This window comes from Pongo abelii, chromosome 2 (assembly GCF_028885655.2).
Source record: "Pongo abelii isolate AG06213 chromosome 2, NHGRI_mPonAbe1-v2.0_pri, whole genome shotgun sequence".
NCBI lineage: Eukaryota > Metazoa > Chordata > Mammalia > Primates > Hominidae > Pongo > Pongo abelii.
Window position 1 is genome coordinate 151521459 of NC_085928.1, and position 22456 is coordinate 151543914.

The 22456-nt window shown below is 40.0% G+C and overlaps 1 protein-coding gene and 1 pseudogene across 26 annotated transcripts in view; both read right to left on the reverse strand.

Moving 5' to 3' along the window:
- The window catches only part of TFDP2 (transcription factor Dp-2), a 205487-nt gene that overhangs the window by 97170 nt on the left and 85861 nt on the right, over nt 1-22456 (reverse strand). For 3 of the 26 annotated variants that reach the window (XM_063722251.1, XM_063722250.1, XM_054552792.2), the window contains exon 1: nt 10854-10883. The exons of 22 other annotated variants lie outside the window; for them this stretch is intronic. The gene's annotated coding sequence lies outside the window, so the exon portion shown is untranslated. Of the gene's footprint in view, nt 1-10853; nt 10889-22456 lie in introns of those variants that run through there. One more of the 26 variants, XM_054552784.2, reaches the window with a different exon arrangement.
- Nucleotides 214-1041, reverse strand: LOC129058665 (large ribosomal subunit protein eL19-like; annotated as a pseudogene).

Sequence of the window (22456 nt, forward strand, 5' to 3'; positions counted from 1 at the left end):
GCTGGGACTACAGGCTCCCGCCACCACGCCCGGCTAATTTTTTTGTATTTTTAGTAGAAACGGGGTTTCACTGTGTTAGCCAGGATGGTCTCGATCTCCTAACCTCGTGATCTGCCCGCCTCGGCCTCCCAAAGTGCTGGGATTACAGGCGTGAGCCACAGCGCCCAGCCGCTTATTTTATTTTTACTCTTATTTATTTATTTATTTTTTGAGACTGAGTCTCACTCTATCACCCAGGCTGGAGTGCAGTGGTGCGATCTTGGCTCACTGCAACCTCCACCTCCTGGGTTCAAGCGATTCTCCTGCCTCAGCCTCCCAAGTAGCTGGGATTACAGGTGCATGCCACCACACTTGGCTAATTTATTTTTACAAGCAGATAAAGGTTTCTTTTATTTTAATGGCTGATCTATGTAATCACGGAGGCCAATATGTACAGACAAAGGGGGAGCTTTTATTTCTTGGTCTTTTCCTCCTTAGACAAAGTCTTGATGATCTCCTCCTTCTTGGCCTGCAGGCGCTCTTCACCGCGCTTGCGTGCTTCCTTGGTCTTAGACCTGGGGGCCTCAGCCTGGTCAGCCAGGAGCTTCTTGCGGGCCTTGTCTGCCTTCAGCTTGTGGATGTGCTCCATGAGAATCCGCTTGTTTTTGAACACATTTCCCTTCACCTTCAGGTACAGGCTGTGATACATATGGCGATCAATCTTCTTATCTTCTAAGCAGCCGGCGCAGAATCCACGTGACCTTCTCTGGCATTCGGGCATTGGCTGTACCCTTCCGCTTACCTATGCCACTGTGCCTGCCTTCCGGCGGGCCAAGGTCTTTTTCCGGCATCAAGCCCAGGAATGGACTGTCAACAGGCTTGCTGATGATCAGCTCATCTTTGATCAGCTTCCGGATCTGCCGACAGGAGTTGGCATTGGCGATTTCACTGGTCTCATTGGGGTCCAACCAGGCCTTCTTCTTGCCACAGCGGAGGACAGAAGAGGCGAGCCTCTTCTGAAGCCTGAGCATACTCATGGCTGCGGCGGCGGCAGCAGCAAAAGGGCTTTTTTTTTTTTTTTGAGCCGGAGTCTCGCTCTGTCGCCAGGCTGGAGTGCAGTGGCGCGATCTCGGCTCACTGCAACCTCTGCCTCCCCTGGATTCAAGTGAATCTCCTGCCTCAGCCTCCCAAGTAGCTGGGACTACAGGCACGCACCACCACGCCCAGCTAATTTCTGTATTTTTAGTAGAGATGGGGTTTCACCATGTTGGCCAGGATGGTCTCGATCTCTTGACCTCATGATCTGCCCATCTTGGCTTCCCAAAGTGCTCGGATTACAGGTGTGAGCTGCCACACCCGGCCTAATTTTTGTATTTTTTAGTAGAGACGGAGTTTCACCACGTCGGCCAGGCTGGTCTCAAACCCTTCACCTCAAATGATCTGCCCACCTTGGCTTCCCAAAGTGCTGGGATTACAGGCGTGAGCCACCGTGCCCGGCCGTAAATAATTTCTTTTAAAATTCCAACGCAGAAGAGTACAAAGGATGATCCAAGATCCTGTGAAATCATCCTTATTTCTTCTCTCTCTAGGTCCCTGAAGTCAAAGTGTATTTGGGATCAAATCTGAGACCTCCTTCTTATTAGTTATACAATCTTAGGGAAGTAATTTAACCTCTTTACCTCCATGTTCTTGCGAATAACCATTTACTTAGATTTAATTAGCTAATTCATGAAGACTTTAATATAGAATCTGGTACTCAATATATATTTAGCTATTATTATTATAATTGCTGACATCTCAGTTGGTTTCCTTCTATGTCAATCTGCTATCTTCTACATATTTTTCAGATTCATTAAACAAACCCCATGAGAATAAAGAAAATACCATCTAATATTGTTTCCTTTCTCAACTTTTTCAAAGTATGATTTTCTTTCTGTTTCTTAAATATCAGATTTCCTTCTTTTATTTTGCAGAATCTCTTTTTTTTTTTTGAGACAGAGTTTCACTCTTGTTGCCCAGGCTGGAGTGCAGTGGCACGATCTCGGCCCATTGCAACCTCTGCCTCCCGGGTTCAAGTGATTCTCCTGCCTCAGCCTCCCCAGTAGCTGGGACTACAGGTGCCCACCACCACACCTGGCTAATTTTTGTATTTTTAGTAGAGACAGGATTTCGCCATGTTGGCCAAGCTGGTCTTGAATTCCTGACCTCAGGTGATCCGCCCACCTTGGCCTCCCAAAGTGCTGGGATTACAGGTGTGAGCCACCACGCCTGGTCGTGTTTTGAAGAATTTCTTAATAAATCCCATGATGCCTTAAAAAATTTCTGTCAATTATTTGAAAGTTGAGAAATCTATCCAGGTTTGGTGTTTGCTAAGAAAAAAGTTAAGTAAATTCTAGGTGGTCTCTGTCCACCTAGGTATTATTTGACTTTTTTTTTTTTTTTAGACCAAGTCTTGCTTTGTCACCCAGGCTGGAGTGCAGTGGCAGTATCTCAGCTCACTGCAAGCTCTGCCTCCCGGGTTCAAAAGATTCTTCTGCCTCAGCCTCCCAAGTAGCTGGGACTACAGGCAAATGCCACCATGCCTGGCTAATTTTTGTACTTTTTTTTTTTTTTTTAGTAGGGATGGGATTTCACCATGTTGGCTAGGCTGGTCTCAAAATCCTGACCTCAAGTGATCCGCCCACCTCGGTCTCCGAAAGTGCTGGGATTACAGGCGTGAGCCACTGTGCCTGGCCTGACTTTAAACTTTATCCACACAAGCCAGACCTAGTATTGAGCAGTCACATAATACTGTGGCTCTCACCTATTTGGGGGATTAAAGATCCCTTTGAGGATCAAATTAAAATTATATACTATCTAGAGCACACAATTTTGCTCACCAGTTCAGTTTGTCATGACTTGAAGTCAATTTGTGGATCTAATGTAGGGATCCCCTGATTTACTATGGCACTGATAAACTAAGGAAGATCTTCTGACCCTGTTGTCTTGTTCCATGTGCACATGATTGGCAATCTAATCCTACATACTTTGAAACAGAATATAGTTCTTCCCTGGTCAAAAACAGGACCTAACCAAGAGTTGTTTAAGCTGGTGACTGGTTTATTAAACTGTTCTCTTTACTCTTGTAAATATTTGAAATTTTCCATAATAAAAAGCTTAATCTGTGTGTCTGTCTAAACTAGGGCCTGAGAAAAGGCATACTACTCCCATGGATTTTCTTCTCTTTGCCCCTTCTCACCACTACTTCATCACATCTGAAAACGTACCCCCAACAAATCCACTTCTGCCACTGCCTTTACAGAGCTGTGGTCACTAAGGGAAGTACAGAGGTAATGATAAGAGAGATGGGAGGGAGAAAAAGAGCCCTGGATGTTGCAGATAGCAGTTGCAACCGGGCTTGGTGGGAAACTGCCAAGTTTCTGGTTGGTAAAGATCCTACTTCCTTAAATTTGTAGGTATGAAGTAGAGAAGGGTAGAAATCTACCTTTTTCCTGCCTGTCCCCGCTATTTTGTCTCAGGGATCGATATTCATTTCTACTCATCGAAATTCCTCCTGTTGCCTGGCACATTTTAATCTGTATTGCCAGTCTCTATTTGTAGCTTTGCTTTTTTGTGTATTTTCCCAAATTTGACCGAAGCATAAGACAGAAAATTAAGTTGGGTCCCACCAGCTAGCTATCATCTAAACTCAGGCTTCCCAGTTGATTTTTTGAGCCCAAAAGGTCCTAAAATAATCCAGCACACATCCAACCTGGGAAAAGCAGATAAGTGGAAGCGATAGCTTCTCATGTGCTCTTGCCCCCCTTCAGCCTTCAGCCACACTACAATCTTACATACATAAACAGAAATATGCCTACTGATACTATTGAGCACATTAAATACAGTATAGTAAAAAAGAAAGTGGCATTTTCTCTCAAGGAACCTCTAATCCAGATTAACAACATTGAAAGACTTCCAACAGATGTGAAATTTAAACTGAAGCACTGTAGCAACTGAGAAAAGAAAAGAACTTTTATCTGAGGAATGCAAGTCCTTTTAAATATCAGGCCCAGATAGACATTAAAGTGAGATTACAATCATGCCTACTCCCCTCCTTTGAGCTATGTATTCATCTGTTGAAATTGCTTACTATTGCCATAAGTAGCCATAAATTAGCTTAATAATCCACATCAGGTGTGAATTATAATAACACTATAATCCACACCTTATAGGTTAACAACGTATAGTCAATCACTAATCAATTCTCACTGGTTCTGTAAACCAGTGAGAATTCCTAACAAACAACTTTGTACAGTCCACTCCCTGTCCCCCCCTATTTTGCCTTTCAAACTCCACTTGTAACTGCTGCTAACAGGAGTGTATATTCAGGGAAACTTGAATCTATGTTCCCAGGTTGTAATCCTCAAGCTTGGCCCAAATAAACTCTCCACTTATATTAGTTTTGCCTCCATTTCTTCATTTTAGGTTGACATATCCAATTAGAAACATTCAAGATAATTCACAATAATGTGTGCTTGATAAAACTTACAAATTAGTGAACTAATATACTATTTTTTTTTTTTTTTTTTTTTTGAGACAGAGTTTCGCTCTTGTTGCCCAGGCTCCAGTGCAGTGGCATGATCTTGGTTCACTGCAACCTCCGCCTCCCGGGTTCAAGTGATTCTCCTGCCTCAGCCTGCCAAGTAGCTAGGATTAAAGGCTCCTGTCACCACACCCAGCTAATTTTTGTATTTTTAGTAGAGATGGGGTTTCACCGCGTTGGCCAGGCTGATCTTGCGTTCCTGACCTCAGGTGATCCACACACCTTGGCCTCCCAAAGTGTTGGGATTACAGGAGTGACCTACCACTCCTGGTCCTAATATGATAATTATTAGACACTCTCAAACTGAAAAATAAGCACACAGAGAATATTAAAACCAATTAGCATAAAGAGGTGCTCTGAGATTAGCTGGGTGCGGTGGCTCACACCTGTAATTGATGAGGTGGGCTGATTTCTTGAGCCCAGGAGTTCAAGACCAGCCTGGGCAACATGGTGAAACCTCGTCTCCACTAAAATTACAAAAATTAGCTGGGCATGGTGGCATGTACCTATAATCTCAGCTACTCAGGAGGCTGAGGTAGGAGAATTGCTTGAGCCTGGGAGACAGATTGCAGTGAGCCGAGATTGTACTGCTATACTCCAGCCTGGATGACAGAGACAGACCCTGTCTTAACGGAAAAAAAAAAAAAAAAATCAAAAAGAGAAAAAAAGATTAGTAGAGGTATAGTTTTCTAAATTCCTCCTAGTTTTGTGAATAATATTTCAGATTAATAAAATATTTCTAGAGAAAGATATAAATGCAGAGCAGTTTTCAACCTCTGATTTGAAAGACTTGATTTTTTATTTTATAGGATCTCGCTCTTTTGCCCAGGCTGGAGTATGGTGGCACAATCACAGCTTACTACAACCTTGACTTCCCAGGCTCAAGCAACCCTCCCACCTCAGCCTGCCCAGTAGCTAGGACTACAGGAGTATGCCACCAGGCCTGGCTAATTTTTAATTTTTTTGTAGAGACAAGGTCTTACTATGTTGCTCAGGCTGGTCTCAAACTCCTGGGCTCACGTGATCCTTTTGCCTCAGCCTCCCAAATTGGTGGGATTACAGGCATGAGCCACTGTGCCCAGCCTGAAAGACGTAATTTGAACTGCCTCTATCACTTGGGAAATTAACTGCTCTGAGTTTCCGTTTTATCCACCTTTAAAATGGGCATGATAATAGCATCTATCTTGCAAGAAGGTTCTGAGGATTATATGAAATAACGAATATGAAGGGCTTCTTGTAGTTCCTGGCATATAGCACTCAAAACACAGCAGACTTCTTATAAAAAGTGTTCATCCTCTGAAAATAGAGACAGTAAGATGGCAACTAAGGTTAAAAGGTACTTCAGAAAAGGAATACAAAGAAAATAACAAAACAAAACCATTGTAAGTAAACTACAGCCCAATATCCCTCATGAACACTCACAAAAATTCTAAATGAAATTTTAGCTAACTGAATTCTAGAATATATAAAAAGGATAACATATGCCTGAGTTTATCCCATAAATGGCAGAAGGTTGGTTTAACATTGGAAAATCAATCAATATAATTCCCCGTATCATCAGAATAAAAAAGAAGAACTACACTATCATCTTTAATAGATGCAAGTAAGGCATTTAACAAAATTCAACAATTATTCATGACAAAAACTCTCAGCAGACAAGGAATAGATGGGAACTTACTCAAAATGCTAAAAAGTAACTATAGAAAACCCATAGCTAAGAATCATACTTATGGTAAAAAAATTGAATGCTTTTCCCCTAAAATCAGGAACAAGACAATGATGTATACCTTTACTACTTTGACAATGAACTAGAGGGGCTTAGCCAGTGTAATAAGTCAAGAAAGGAAATGAAAGGTATAAAATAAGAAAGGAATACATAAAACTTGTTTGTACATAAACAAAATATTGGTCTATATGGAAAATCCTATAGAATCTATATAAATGGACTAGGAGTGAGTTTGGCAAGGTCACAGGCAACAAGGTCAATATACAAAAGTCAACTGTATTTCTATCTTCTGCCAACAAAACAAAATCAGATATTAAAAATTTTAAACATATTATTTACAACAGCATAAAATATTAAATATTTAGGGATAAATCTAACAAAATTGTATAAGAGCTATACAATGGAAACTGCAATAGATTGCTGAAACTATAGAAGACAAATTAATGGAGAGAAAAAACATGTTTATAAATCAGAAGATTCAGGCTGGGTGTGGTGGCTCACACCTGTAATCCCAGCACTTTGGAAGGCTGAGGCGGGCAGATCACAGGCCGAGGTCAGGAGTTCAAGCCTGGCCAACATGGTAAAACCCCATCTCTACTAAAAATACAAAAATTAGCTGGGCGTGGTGGCAAGCGTCTATAATCCCAGCTACTCGGGAGGCTGAGGCAGAATCGCTTGAACACAGAGGTGGAGCTTGCAGTGAGCCAAGATCCAGCCACTGCACTCCAGCCTGGGTGACAGAGAGAGACTTCATCTCAAAAAAAAAAAAAAAAAAAAAAAAAAAAAGATCCTTTATGATAATGGTTCTTGTTTTCATCTTTACTCTTATTCCAGACACCTATCCTTCTGCGACACTGAATTGCTTTTAGTTCCCTGTTTTCTCTTCTAGCCTTTCTATATGCTCCCAGTGGCCGGGCACGGTGGCTCACGCCTGTAATCCCAGCACCTTGGGAGGCCGAGGCAGGTGGATCACAAGGTCAGGAGATCGAGACCATCCTGGCTAACACGGTGAAACTCTGTCTCTACTACAAACACAAAAAATTAGCTGGGTGTGGTGGCACGTGCCTGTAGTCCCAGCTACTCGGGAGGCTGAGGCAGGGGAATGGTATGAACCTGGAAGGCGGAGCTTGCAGTGTGTCGCGATCATGCCACTGCACTCCAGCCTGGGTGACAGACAGAGCGAGACTCTGTCTCAAAAAAATAAAAATAAAATAAATATATACTCCCAGCTACCTGGGAGGTTGAGGCAGGAGAACTGCTTGAATCTGGGAGGCAGAGGTTGCAATGAGCTGAAATCACTCCACTGCACTCCAGCCTGGGCGACAGAGCGAGATTCCATCACAAAAATCAATCAATCAATCAATCAATCAGAAAATTCAAAATTGTTAATATGTCAATTCTTCCCAAATTTATCTATAGATCAATGTAATCCTAATCAAATCTCAGCAGATATTTTTTGTAGAAATGTATAAGGTTGATTCTAAAATTTATATAAAATGCAAAGGACCTAGTATAGCTCAAACAACTTTGTAAAATAACAAAATTGAAAGATTACACTATCTGGTTTTAAGGCTTAGTATGCAGCTACAGCAGAGTTTCTCAACCTTGGCACTATTGACATTTTGGACCAGCTAATTTTTTGTTCTGGAAGACTCTCCTGTACATTGCAGAATCTTTAGCACCATCCCTGGCCTCTACCTCTACCCAGGGGCAACCTTCCTGCCTACCCCCCAAGTTGTGACAATCAAAAATGTCTCCAGGCCTGGCGCGGTGGCTCAGGCCTGTAACCCAGCACTTTAGGAGGCCAAGATGGGTGGATTACTTGCGATCAGGTGTTTGAGACCAGCCTGGCCAATGTGGTGAAACCCCATCTCTACTAAAATTACAAAAATTGGCTGGGCGTGGTGGTGTGCACCTGTAATCCCAGCTACTCGGGAGGCTGAGGCGGGAGAATTGCTTGAGCCTGGGAGGCGGAGGTTGCACCACTGCACTTCAGCCTGGGAGACAGAGAGAGATTCCATCTCAAAAAAAACAAAAAACAAAAAACAAAAAACAACCCTCTCCAGATATTGCCAAATGTCCCCTAGGGGCAAAATTGTTCTTCATTGAGAACCACTGAGCTACCAAGAGAGTACGGTATTGGCATGAAGATAAAACACGTACATCAATGGAACAGAACAGAATCTAGAAACAGATCCTCAATTATATAGTCAATTGATATTTGACAAAGGTACAAAGCAATTCTATGGGAAATGATAATCTTTTTTGACTAGTTGTTGCTGGAATGATTGGATATTCATATGAAACAAAAATAAATCTTTCCTCTCATTCCATATATAAAAATTAACTCAAAATTTATCATAAGGCTGGACTTAGCGACTCACGTTTGTAGTCCCAGCACTTTGGGAGGCTGAAGCAGGAGGATTGCTCGAGCCCAAGAGTTCGAGACCAGCCTAGCCAACATAGGGAGACCCCATCTCTACAAAAAATTTAAAAATTAGCTGGGTGTGGTGGCGCATGTCTGTAGTCCCAGCTACCCGGCAGGCTGAGGTGGGAGGCTAGCTTGAGCCCAGGAGGTCAAGGCTTCAGTGAGTGTGACTGCGCTACTGCACTCCGGCCAAGCAAGACTGTCTTGGAAAAACACAAAAAACAAAACTTAACCACAGACTTAAATTTAAGAGCTAAAATTAGAAAACTTCTAGGAAAGTTCTAGGAAAATAAAGGAATATAGCAACGTAAAAACTTATAGGAAAATGGACGAGAAAACCTTAGTATTGGCCGGGCGCGGTGGCTCACGCCTGTAATCCCAGCACTTTGGGAGGCCGAGGCGGGCAGATCACAAGGTCAGAAGATCGTGACCATCCTGGCTAACACGGTGAAACCCCGTCTCTACTAAAAAAAAATACAAAAAAATTAGCTGGGCGTGGTGGCGGGCGCCTGTAGTCCCAGCTACTCAGGAAGCTGAAGCAGGAGAATGGCGTGAACCCAGGAGGCAGAGCTTGCAGTGAGTGGAGATCGAGCGGAGATCAGCCTGGGCGACTGAGCGAGACTCTGTCTCAAAAAAAAAAAAAAAAAAACCTTAGTATTATTGGCTTAGGCAAAAATTTCTTTTCTTTCCTCTTTTTTTTCTGAGACGGGGTTTCACTATGTTGCCGAGGCTTGTCTCTAACTCCTGGGCTCAAGGGATTCTCCCACTTCCTCCTCCCAAGTAGCTGGAACTACTAGGCTCGAGCCACCCTGCCTGGCTTAGATTTCCCTTTTCTTTTCTTTTTTTTTTTTTTTGAGATGGAGTCTTGCTCTGTCGCCCAGGCTGGAGTGCAGTGGCATGATCTCAGCTCACTGCAAGCTTCGCCTCCCGGGTTCACGCCATTCTCCTGCCTCAGCCTCCCTAGTAGCTGGGACTACAGGCGCCTGCCACTACGCCCGGCTATTTTTTGTATTTTTAGTAGAGGCGGGGTTTCACCGTGTTAGCCAGGATGGTCTCGATCTCCTGGCCTCGTGATCCACTTGCCTCAGCCTCCCAAAGTGCTGGGATTACAGGCGTGAGCCACCGCACCCAGCCCAGATTTCTTAAATAGGATACAAAGAACCACAAACTATCTTTTTAAATTGAAAAACTGCACATTAAGTGATACAGTTTAGATGTTTGTCTGCTCCAAATCTCATGCTGAAATGTAACCCTCAATGTTGGAGGTGGGGCCTGATGGGGGTGTTTTGGTCATGGGGGAGGATCCCTCATGAATGGCTTGGCGTTCTCCCTATGGTAATGAGTAATTCACATGAGAGCTGGTTGTTTAAAACAGTATGGCACCTCCCTCCATCTCTCTTGCTCCCTCTCTTGCCACGTGACTTGCTGACTCTCCTTTGCCTTCTGCTATGACTGTAGGCTTCCCAAGGCCCTCACCAGAAGTAGATGCTGGCACCATGCTTCCTGTACAGCCTGCAGAACCATGAGCTAAAATAAATTTCTTTTCTTTATAAATTATCCTGCCTCATGAGTCCTTTATAGCAACATAAACAGACTGACGTATCAAGATATAAAACATGTCTGCTCTTCAAAATCTCTTAACTTTAAAAAGTTAAGACTGAGAAAGTAGAACCTCATGAGCTTTCTGATCTGGATTTTAAGCAGGAGATATTGGAAAAGTCTTTAAAAAGTTAAGAGAAGAAAAAGACACATGATAGCCTGGGAGAAAATGTTTGCAAAATATACATGTGATAAAGGACTTGTAACATGAATAAGACAATAACAAGACAAACAACTCAATAAAAAATCTGCAAAAGATTTAAACACTTGTGTAACCAAAGAAGATATACTGATGGCAAGTAAGCACATGAAAAGATTCATAATATCATTAGTCATTAGGGAAATACAAATTAAAACCACACTGAGCACCAAACTGACTTGAATCACTAAAATAGAAAAAAAAAAATGACCATACCAAGTGTTGGCAAGGACACAGGGCACTAGAACTCTTATACACATTGCTGATGGGAATGCCAACTTGTACAAACACTTTGGGAAACATGTTTGGTAATTGCTTATAAAGTTAAATATACACTTACCATATGACCCAGCAATTCCACTTCTAGGTATTTACCTTAGAGAGATGAAAACTTATGTCAACACATAAGCTTGTATTTGAATGTTCACAGCAGTTTTATTAATAATGGTCCACAAGTGAAACAACAAAAATGTTCATCAACCCATGACTGGATATACAAATGGGGGTATATCATATAATAGAATACTATTCAGTAATAGAAAAGAACTACTGATTCACACAACATGAATGAATCTTGAAAACATTATGCTAAGTACAAGAATCCAGACACAAAATGAGATTAATAAAATATCAGAAAATATTCTATATGGCTAAAAATAATTATGACTTTAGTAGCTGGTTTTGCCTATATGAGTCATTGACACTATGTTTTGTTATTTATTTATGTATCGGTTCTCCTTAAATCAACTATAAACCCTCTGCTATAGGGGTTATCATGTATCTCGGGGTGGCACTTCACAATATTAGCACCTCGTGTTTGTATATCAATGCACAGGTTTCATAATTCTCATCCACTGAAACAACTGGCATGTGGTATGCATATTGCAATGAAGTCAACATACCTAGGTTCAAATCCCAGCTGACTGTGTGTGGTCTGCAGTAAGTCATTTTACCTTTATGAGATTCACTTTTCTTATTCATGAAACTAAAAAGCATGGATCAAGTGGGGAAAGACAGTGTTAGGGACATAAGAGATGGTACAATCAACAATTCTAATGCATGTAAGACTATTAAGGACAGAAATCTCCAGAGACATGAAGGGCCAAAAGTTATACTTGAACCTGATTTTCAGAAGAGCCAAAGACTGAGAAAGTAGAACCTCATGAGCTTTCTGATCCAGATTTTAAGCAGGAGATACTGGAAAAGTCATCACAGAGATAACTAGTTTGTGGCAGACAACAATCATAAAAACATCCACTTTTGATCCTGCAATGCAGTCACTCTCCTCATCACTGGGAATGGGATTCAACAAGCATTGAATTGTTCATCTACATATAAGAGAAATGAGCTATTTTAGATTATCATAAGACAGGTTAATTTTATTCTTCTGGTGTGTTGTGGCCATAGTAATCCATCTCAGTAAGAGATAAAACATAGGTTCAGATATTTGGTATATGTACTTGGATGAGAATCTACAATTGGTGGAATTATAAATGCCTATCAATCAAAAGACAGAATCTCTCACGGGACATATGGTAGCCCCAGGAAGCTTCATTAGGGATTTGCTGTGTACCTACCATGTGCCAAAAACAGGCACTCTGCTAGGCAAGGTCACTTGTTTTGTCATTTAATCCTCACAATAGCCCTTATGAAAGTGCATGATCACTCCCATTTTAGAGATAAGAAAATCGACATTTTGAAACATGACAAATTTGCCCAAGAAGTCACCTTTAGTATGTGACAAGGCTAACATTTAAACTCAGACCTATTTGATTCCATGTCCTTAAAACCTATTACCATTACATAAAGCCCAGCTGCCAATTATTGAAGCTAGTACAAGCCTAGAAAATAGTAGGCTTTATCATTTTTTTTCCTGCTTCCAAGAGGAAACAGATATTATCTCCAGCTACCAGAAGGGAACCTGAAGCTTATATATAAAGTGATAACACAAGTTCCTGAATCTTGGAATTACTAGCCCTTTCACTGCATTAGCATTCTACTGAGATTCATCATGACAATCAAGAAAAGGTGGAGGAGAAAAGTGCATGCAATTATAAGACCAAGTGTTTTCATTCTTGGAAAGCCACATGCATTTATTGAGTACATTTTTTTTTTTTTTTTTTTGAGACAGAGTCTCACTCTGTTGCCCAGGCTGGAGTGCAGTGGCACAATCTCGGCTCACTACAACCTCCGCCTCCCAGGTTCAAGCGATTCTCCTGCCTCAGCCTCCTGAGTAGCTGGGATTACAGGTACGTGCCACCACACTCGGCTAATTTTTGTATTTTTAGTAGAGATGGGGTTTCACCATGTTGGTCAGGCTGGTCTCGAACTCCTAACCTCATGATCCGCCCACCTCGGCCTCCCAAAGTGCTGGGATTACAGGCGTGAGCCACCATGCCTGGCTATTGAGTACCTATTATAGGTCAAGCACAGTGCTTGGCACTGGGGATACAAAAGTGAATTAAAAAAAAACAAAAAAACAAAAAAACAAGAAAGTTTATTCCCATGGAGAAGTTTCACCCTAGTGGGAAGATACTGGCAACTAAATAGACAATTAAAATATAGTGCAGTAAATATAGAAACAGGATAGCACAGGGTACCACAGGTGCACTGAGAAGACAAACTAAACCCAGAAAGGCTATCAGATAAAATATAAGACACCTAGTTAAATTTGAATTTTAGATGAACAATGAATAATTTTTTAGTAGAAGTATGTTCCAAATATTGTCCTCTACTTGCTATATCTGGCAACCCTTGGTGGGAGTGATGTTTAGAAAAAGCATCTCAGAATAAATGATACCTAAGACAAAAACCAAACTACTCTTACTTGTCCCCAACAAATCTAGACCCTGAAAAAGTATGTTATTTGCTGTCCTGTGGAGACAACCATGTGACAAGGATCTGAAGTCAACAGCAGTCAGCAAGGAACTGTAGGCTCTTGCCAATATCCATGTATGAATACGTGAGCCATCCTGGAAGGACATCTTCCAGCCCTAGTCCAGCCTGCAGATGACTACAGCCCTGCCCAACTGCTTGACTACAACCTCATGAGGGACCCTGAGGCAGAAATACCTACATAAGCCACTCCCAGATTCCTGATCCTCAGAAACCATGTGAGATGAATGTTTGTTTTAAGCTGTTAAATTTTAGAGTAACTATTATGCAGTAATAGGAAGTAATGCCCTGCTGATTAGAGGAGAACTGTGTTTCTTATGAACAGGCCTACAGTCATTCATTCACTGGCCATGTGGAGTCACCATCAGTGTGACCTCAGCAAGAATGAGGTGGTGGATCCAGAGGGACCACAGCTGGGACTGTCAGTCATTTGTGCCTCCCACCAGCAGGAGGTCTGAATGGCACATTTCCATGGCCACCATAAGATTACAAAAAGTGTATTAGCTATAGCATGTCCTTTCTGAAACAAAACAGTAAGAACCTTTTTAAAGACAAAATTTTAAAAAATACTTAAGTGCAGCTTAATCACTTGAGAGAGTTGTGTGAAAATGAAAATACAAGCAAAATAATAAAGAAAATTAGCAGAGCTAAGACAACTCTAAAATCTTGGATTAGCTCTGGTTCTTAGCTCAATTTCATGGGTGCTAAGAATGATAATGCTCTGCCAACCAACAAAATAATTTGTTCCTGGGTGGGTTGTTTTGTATCTCTTATTCAGAAAGGAATTTTTGAAACCTAAGGATAATGTGCAACTGGGAAGCTATGAACTGTGGTTAATCAACTAATCCAGAATTTCTACAAGTAGTCTGGTGAAACAATCTGAGTGCTATGAATTCCATAAATTATTTTATTCCAAAAGATAAGTTTAAGTAAAAGTGACTGCATTTCAAACTATATTATGAGAAGAGAAAAATGCTAGAGAAAGACTTTATTTCCCTAATAATACAGAATAAGTTGAGAGGGAATGGTAATACCTATAGAATTATGTATGGCTACAGGGAGACGCTAGAAGTTTTCCTCTTTGACCACGGTGCCCGGATTCAGTTCCTTGGTTTTATAAAGTTCTCCATCCATACCATCACAGAGTTTCTGCTATTATGACATACTTTTCCCCAGGCCAGTTCAATACCAATCAAGCTTGGTAGGTGTTTGTGTTAGAATCCTTTAAGGTCTATGGTCCAGATATACCAGATGTCACTTTTCTCCTTATGGCCTACAAAATAGTCACAATTATCTTAGAAGATTCCACACTCAAATTTCACACAAATGGAGATAAGGATATTGCCTTAAATGGCTTACAACTCCACTAATTTATACAGCCTGATTTAACCCTTGTTTATTTGTAAATTAGTATTTTATTCTATTTTTTAAATGTCCAAGTCATTTAAAAATTACCTTGATAACTAACGCTCGATATTAAAAGAGAGAAGCCAGTGATCATACAAATAAAATCTAGACCATCTTTGAATTTAAGTACCTGATAACGAACTGTTTTTACTCACAACACTTCTGACACCAAATGTTTGGGTTTTTTTGTTGTTGTTGTTGTTTTTTAAATCACACCAACTAATTCTCCAATTCTTCAGACACCAATTAGGTGTCCAACAATTCAATACAATTCTGATAGTAACTACCTGGAGTTAGCCCAGACCTCACAGACTAAGAGCTCAGTCCCATAAGACTGCCTGCCACAGCTGCTAGCCACAGATAACATACCCAGGCTACTCCCATTTCTGCCTACAGACTACAAATTTGAGGGTTCCCATGACCCCACCTCAGATTTAATAATTTGCTAGAATGACACAGAACTCAGTAAAGCACTTTACTTACTATTACTGGTTTGTTTAAAAGGCTACTACAACTCAGGAAGGCAACAGCCAAATCGAAGAGAAACATAGGACAGGGCAATGGGGTAGGGGTAGGGGGTGGGTGCACAGAGCTTCCATGCCACCTCCAAGCACGCCACCCTCCCAGTACCTCACTGTGTCCACCAACCCAGAAGCTCTCCAAACTGTCATTTATGGGGTTTTATAGAGGTTTCTTTATGTAAGCACGATTGATTAAATCACGGCCATTGGTAATTATCTGAATCTCCAGGCCCTCTCTCCCTGCTCGAAGTCAGAGGTGGGGTTGAAAGTTTCAATCCTTGGTCTTTCTGGCACCAGCCCCCATCCTAAAGCTATCTACGGGACCCCAGTCAACAATCTTCTCATTAAAGTACAAAAGACACTCATTACTTTGGAGATTGAAAGGGCTTTAGGAACTGTGTGCCAGAACTGGAGGCAATGAACAAAATTTATTTTTTATTATACACATTGATATTACAGAATAAAGCAACAGTTACTCAGCTATTTTTCTATGGTAATCAGTAGCAGTCATAGATATGCTTTGATCAATTCTATATAAATTGGTACAAGTATCAAACAAAGCCCTAAAGTTTCAGGCCTAAGCCTCATGCATTTGCTTGTGGCCATTCTACCACATATGGTTAAGATTTTCCAATGACTGTATCAATGTTTCCTAACAAGTGGGTTTTTTCATAGTGAGGTCTAAAGATCTGGAATTAAAAAAAAAAAAAAAATCAAGAAAAGCTTCACAAACTGGCCAGTAAAACAATCAATGACCAATGGTCAAAATAATATACGACCAACTTCTAAAGGATTAGCTGTCTTTTCTAATACCACACTATTACATTTTATAATTCAGAGTAGAAGAGAGTTGTGAAAAAAAACATTCAACAGAACTCTTTAACATCATCTAGGATAACAGATGCTACTGAGACACAAGTGTCACTGTTCTCTCCAGCTTTCTTTCTTTTTTTTTTGAGACAGTCTTGCTCTGTCGCCCAGGGTGGAGTGCATGGTGCAATCTCGGCTCACTGCAATCTCTGCCTCCCAGGTTCCAGCGATTCTCCTGCCTCAGCCTCCTGAGTAGCTGGGACTACCAGCGTCGGCCACCATGCCCAGCTAATTTTTTTGTCTTTTTAGTAGAGATGGGGTTTTGCCATGTTGGCCAGGCTGGTCTCAAAAACTCCTGATCTCAGGTGATCTGACTGCCTCGGCCTCCCAAAGTGCTGGGATTACAGGCTTGAGCAACTGTGTCCGGCCCCTCTCCAGCTTTCTTTCCTTCTATTTGGAACTTCTTTCATTTACCTTCTTTCTTAAAACATGTTTTTTCTAGTTCTCTTTGTTCATAAGTAATCCAACATATATTGTAGAATTTATTTTATCTCATGGATACATCTTAAATAATATAAAGATAACATTAACTTTGCTTTTTATTTTAATGAGTACTTGAATAATTAGATTCTCCCAAAATAAGTACCACATAAAAAAATGACTAAAATGTATATTTATTTTCCAGTCATTTTACAATTTTACTGTTCTCTCTCTGACTTGTCTGTATGAGGTTATCTTGAGAGAAAGTTCCACCTTGAAAATTTTACTAACAGAAACTTTCCTGAACTCCTTGCCTCAAGTGATCCTTCCACTTCAGCCTCCCAAAGCATTAGGATTATAGGCATGAGCCACTGTGCCCAGCATAATAGTAACTTTCTCATATCCATCTTAAATACTCTTTTTAAAATTAAAGATCCAAAACTGGCAGGCAGGGGACAACAAATGGAAGCTCCTAACAAAACCTAAAAAGAGAAAAACCCAACAGTAGAATTTTTTCATTGTCTTATCCACTCAACAAATATACAGTGAGCTCCTGTGAGACAGGCACTATGCTAGGTACAAGTCCCATATTGTCTCAATAGCCTGCCATTACAATATGATCTTAAAATGCCAATGAGGTTAGCAGCATTCTGTATTTATTTATTTAAATTATACTTAAATATATAAAAATGTGTGTGTGGAGGGGGGCAGTTTTTGGGTTGTTCTGTGCCTTCCACCTTGTTCTAAAAACTCAGACAATAGCAAGAATGGAATAAATTCTGAGAACTACACATGGAGGGTTAGAGTAAGGTACCAGTGGATAAAACAGAAAGAAAACCAAGATGTTAAGAACATTTCAAAGATTTTAAAGCTCTAAAAGTAACACAAACATCTGGGTAGTTCTTTACAAATATTATCTTACTTGAGTCTAGCAGTGTTCCTGATGACAACAGCCAACAGAGACTGGTTATCAACTTACTTATTTGTCTTTGGCAAAAAATTTCAACTCCGTCTACTGAACAATTTTCATATGAGAACGTCTTTAATTTTTATAGCTGAAGCCAACAGGAAAATAACATTCAATCATAAAAATATAATTCAACTCAAACTAAATCTCATTAGGTATCATATTACAGGACATTAACACTTGAGACTTACTTTAAAAATTAAATGTATGCTATTTTTAAGTTTCATACTCATAACCTTGGATCAAGTTATAATATCCTTTGATATATTTTGTAAAATACTTCCTATAATTAAGTTCCTCGAAATAAAGCTAAAATATATCTGATACTGAGCTGCAAACTACAACAACGTTTTAGCATAATTTACAACCAAAAATATAGGAAAGGCTCTCAATTCATTAATCATCGGGGAAATACAAATTAAAGCTACCATATATTACCACTGCACACTCATCACACTAAGTATAAGAAAACAGATGAAAAATACTGTGATGGTTAACTTTTGTGTCAACTTGACTGAGCTAAAGGATGCCCACATAGCTGATAAAACATTGTTTCTGGGTGGTCTATGAGATGTTTCCGGAAGAGACTAGCATTTGAATCAGTAGAGTGAATAAAGAAAATCACCCTCTCCAATGGAAGGGGGCATCATCCACCCTGTTGAGGGCCCAAATAGAACAAAAAGGCAACAGAAGGGAGTATCTGCTTCTGTTTGAGCTGGACATTCATCTTTTCCTGTCTGTGAACATTGGCATACTGGTTCTGAGGCCTCTGGCCTAGAATTGGGACTTGTACCATCAGCCCCTCTAGTTCTCAGCCCTTCAGACTTGAGCTGGGACTTGTGCCACTGGCTCCCGTGATTCTCAGCCTTCAGACTCAGACTGAATGACATCACCAGCTTTCCTGGTTCTCCAGGTTGCAGACAGCAGGTCACAGGACTTCTTGACCTACATAACTGTATGAGCCAATCCCTATAATCAATCAATTTCTCTCTCTCTCTCTACACACACACACACACACACACACACACACACACACACACAGAGTTGATCCTTGAATAACAGGTTCAAACTGTGCAGGTACACTTATACACAGATTTTCTTCTGCCTCTGCCACCCGAGACGGCAAAATCCACCCCTCCTCTTCCTACTCCTTCTCAGCCTACTCTTCATTAACATGACAAGAATAAAGACCTTTATGACAAACCACTTACACTTAATGAATGGTACACATATTTTTCTCTTCCTTAAGATCTTCTTAATAACATTTTACTTTCTCTGGCTTACTTTATTGTAAGAATACAGTACACAATCTATAACATACAAAATATGGGTTACTTAACTATTTATGTTATGGGTAAGGCTTTTGGCCAACAGTGAGCTATTACTAGTTAAAATTACACACAGATTTTTGACTGCACAGGGAGGTCAGTGCCCCAACCACTGCGTTGTTCAAGGGTCAGCTGTATATATACATATATATATTATATATATATAAAAAATATATATGTGTGTGTGTGTGTCTCTGTGTGTGTGTGTGTATATATACATATAGTCATAAAAAACCAATAGGAGAGACAGCGGTTCTGATTCTTTGGAGAAGCCTGACTAACACACGTTAGGTATTGGCAAGGATGTGGAGCAACAGAAATCCTCACCTGTTGCCAGTGGGAGTGTGAACTGGTATAACCACTTTGAGAAAAATCATCTGGGAGTATCTACTAAAACTGAACCCCAACCAAACAGTTCCAATCCTAGGTATATGCCCTGTAGAAATATGCACAAGTGTTCACCAAAGGACATGGACTAAAATATTTATGACATAACTAATCATAATATTCCCAAACTTAAAATTACCTACCCAAATGCCCAATAACATTAAAGTGAATAAATAATGGTTTATTCACACAATGGAGTATTACATAGCAATGAGAAAGGATGAACTACGATTACTAAGCTTGATCTCACAACATCTTCTTAAGCAAGAGAAGCCAGTCACAAAAGAATAAATACTGTATGATTACATTTATATAAAGTACAAAAACAGGAGAAAATAATCTGTGCTTTTAGAAGTCATGATAGCAGTTATCCTTGAAATAGAGCACAAGGCATGCTTCTAGGGTGCTGGTTATATTCTGCTTCTAGATATGAGCGCTGGCTTATAAAACTTCACTGAGCTGTACACTAATATATGTGTGTAAATAAAACTTGAAATAATATGTAAATATAAAACATGAATATTTTAATTATAAAAGTAATATCCAGTTATGGATATGTTACAAATAGAGGAGAATATATAGTAACAGTCAATCATAATCTCACATTCTAAAGATACTTTGTAAAAAGTAATTTGTTACATTTCCTCATTTTTCTCTATAAATAAATCTCACATAGTTAAGAACCTAAAATACAATTTCACTTAAATTTGAGCTGTTAAATTTTATTAAAATATGCTTACATAAAATAATTATTGTATATCAAGCATTTTTAACTTTAAAATGCTTCTCTTCATAAGCAAAACTTTACAGCTACAAAATTAGCTATCATATACATACATACACAGTTTATTTAGTAATTGCAAAACCACAGACTTCAGTGTAGGAGCTACTTTTCTGCTCTTTATAATAAACATCTATGATAAACATCTCTGTCTGTGTTTACATTAATCAATTGTTCAAAGTTATTTCCTTAGGATAGCTACCTAGAGGTGGAATTGCCAGAAATAATGTTTGCACATTAAAATTGGTAAAGGGTAAAATATTGCCTAGCATAAAAACAGAGGGTTGAAAAAGCAACAAAATGAATAACTTTCTTTCTTTACTAGTCTTTTATTTTAGACACTGCTCCTTAGTTGGTGAAGCCTCTCAATAAAGCAAAAGATCCACTGTCGAAAAGTCTAAGACATGTAAAGCTTGATGACATCGTAGTATTAGACACATAGCAGGTACTAAAAACAAAAACAAAAACAAAACCAAAAACATTTTCTGAATTGAATGAAAACCTTAGGCAGGAAAATCAGGCTGATCCTACTTATTGCTCATTCTCCACTTTCATATACCCTACCATATACCAGTAGTTTTTTGGTTTTTGGTTTTTTTCTTGTTTTGAGACAGAGTCTTACTCTGTCGCCCAGGCCGGAGTGCAGTGGTGCAATCTTGGGTCACTGCAACCTTTGCCTCCTGGGTTCAAATGATTCTTGTGCCTCAGCTACCCAAGTAGCTGGGACAACAGACATGTGCCACCACATCCAGGTAATTTTTGTATTTTTATAGACATGGGTTTTACCATGTTGGCCAGGCTGGTCTCAAACTCCTGGGCTCAAGCAATCTGTCCACCTCGGCCTCCCAAATGCTGAGATGACCATGCCTGGCCACCAGTAGTACTTAAAGTATGGTCCAGTGCTAGTAAACATCAGCTTCTCCTGAGAACTTGTTAGCAATACCAATTTTCAGGTCCCACCCCAGACCTACTGTATCAGAACTCTGGAGGTGATGCCTGGTAATCTTTATAACATACCCTCTAGGTGACTCTCATGCTTGATACAATTCAAGAACTACTGACTTACAGTATTCCCAACCTCCAAGCATACTAAGAAAATATCACCTTTATTAATCAGGGAGTAGAAAAAAGATGAATCACTTTTTTCAAATTATTACTCAAGTGCCTACTTTGTTCATTTGGGAGACTGAGGACCTTATTGATAAATAATGTTTTCATCTTCTCTAATTCCTTTAGATTTGTGATTTACATGTCTGCAATGTCAGTCATGCTGCTTTTCATATGTAAATGGTCCCAAATGGACTCACTAAAGGATGTAAAGAATACACAAGTGTCACTGGATGTTATCCAATGTAAAACAACGTCACTGAAAAAAGGGATAATAAGAGTTTCCAATACGCAATCAAAGAAACAGAGCAAAGTTGTATAATTCTACCTAATCACAACAATATATGTTGCAAAAGTAGTTAACAGGAAGATAAAAGATGTGGTAACCTTAGTCTCTTTAAAAACACTTTAATATTTTCCTTTATTTTTTGTTTTAAATCAGGAACTCCTCTGATTTTCATTTTTAAAAGGTAGTTCTTATTGAATTCTAGTATCTAAGTATTTAATATGGTAACAAACTAACCACTATTAATTTAAATAAAATGTATCTGAAGATAAACAGGAAAAATACAAACAAGAAAAAGGATCAGATGGTAAAGGTATTTCAGGTAAAGCAACTCACTGGGATGAACTGGTCAATAAATAAAATTATTTGCAGAATGGAATTCTGTTTTCAGATCATTAAGATTTTTTTTTTTTTTTTGAGACAGGGTCTCACTCTGTCACCCAGGCTAGAGTGCAATGGTGTGATCTCAGCTCACTGCAACCTCTGCCTCCCAGGCTCAAGCAATTGTCCCAGCTCAGCCACCCAAGGAGCAAGGAGCTGGGACTGCACAGGCACAGGCCACCATGCCTGGTTAATTTTTGTGCTTTTTGTAGAAATGGGGTTTTGTGTTGCCCACGCCGGTCTCAAAGTCCTGAGCTCCAGTGATCTACCCTCCTCAGCCTCCCAAAGTGCTGGAATTACAGGCGTGTAATTTTAGTTATCCTAAACCAAAAAAAGAGGAAAGCTAGAACCATTCACTCTGTGTGTGTGTGTGTGTGTGTGTGTGTGTGTGTTTGAGACAGAGTCTCACTCTGTCGCCTAGGCTGGAGCAGAGTGGCGCAATCTCGGCTCACTGCAACCTCTGCCTCCCACGTTCAAGCAATGCTCCCACCTCAGCCTCCTGAGTAGCTGGGATTATAGGTGTGCACCCCCATACCTGGCTAATTTTTGTATTTTTTAGTAAAGAGGAGGTTTCGCCATGTTGGCCAGGCTGG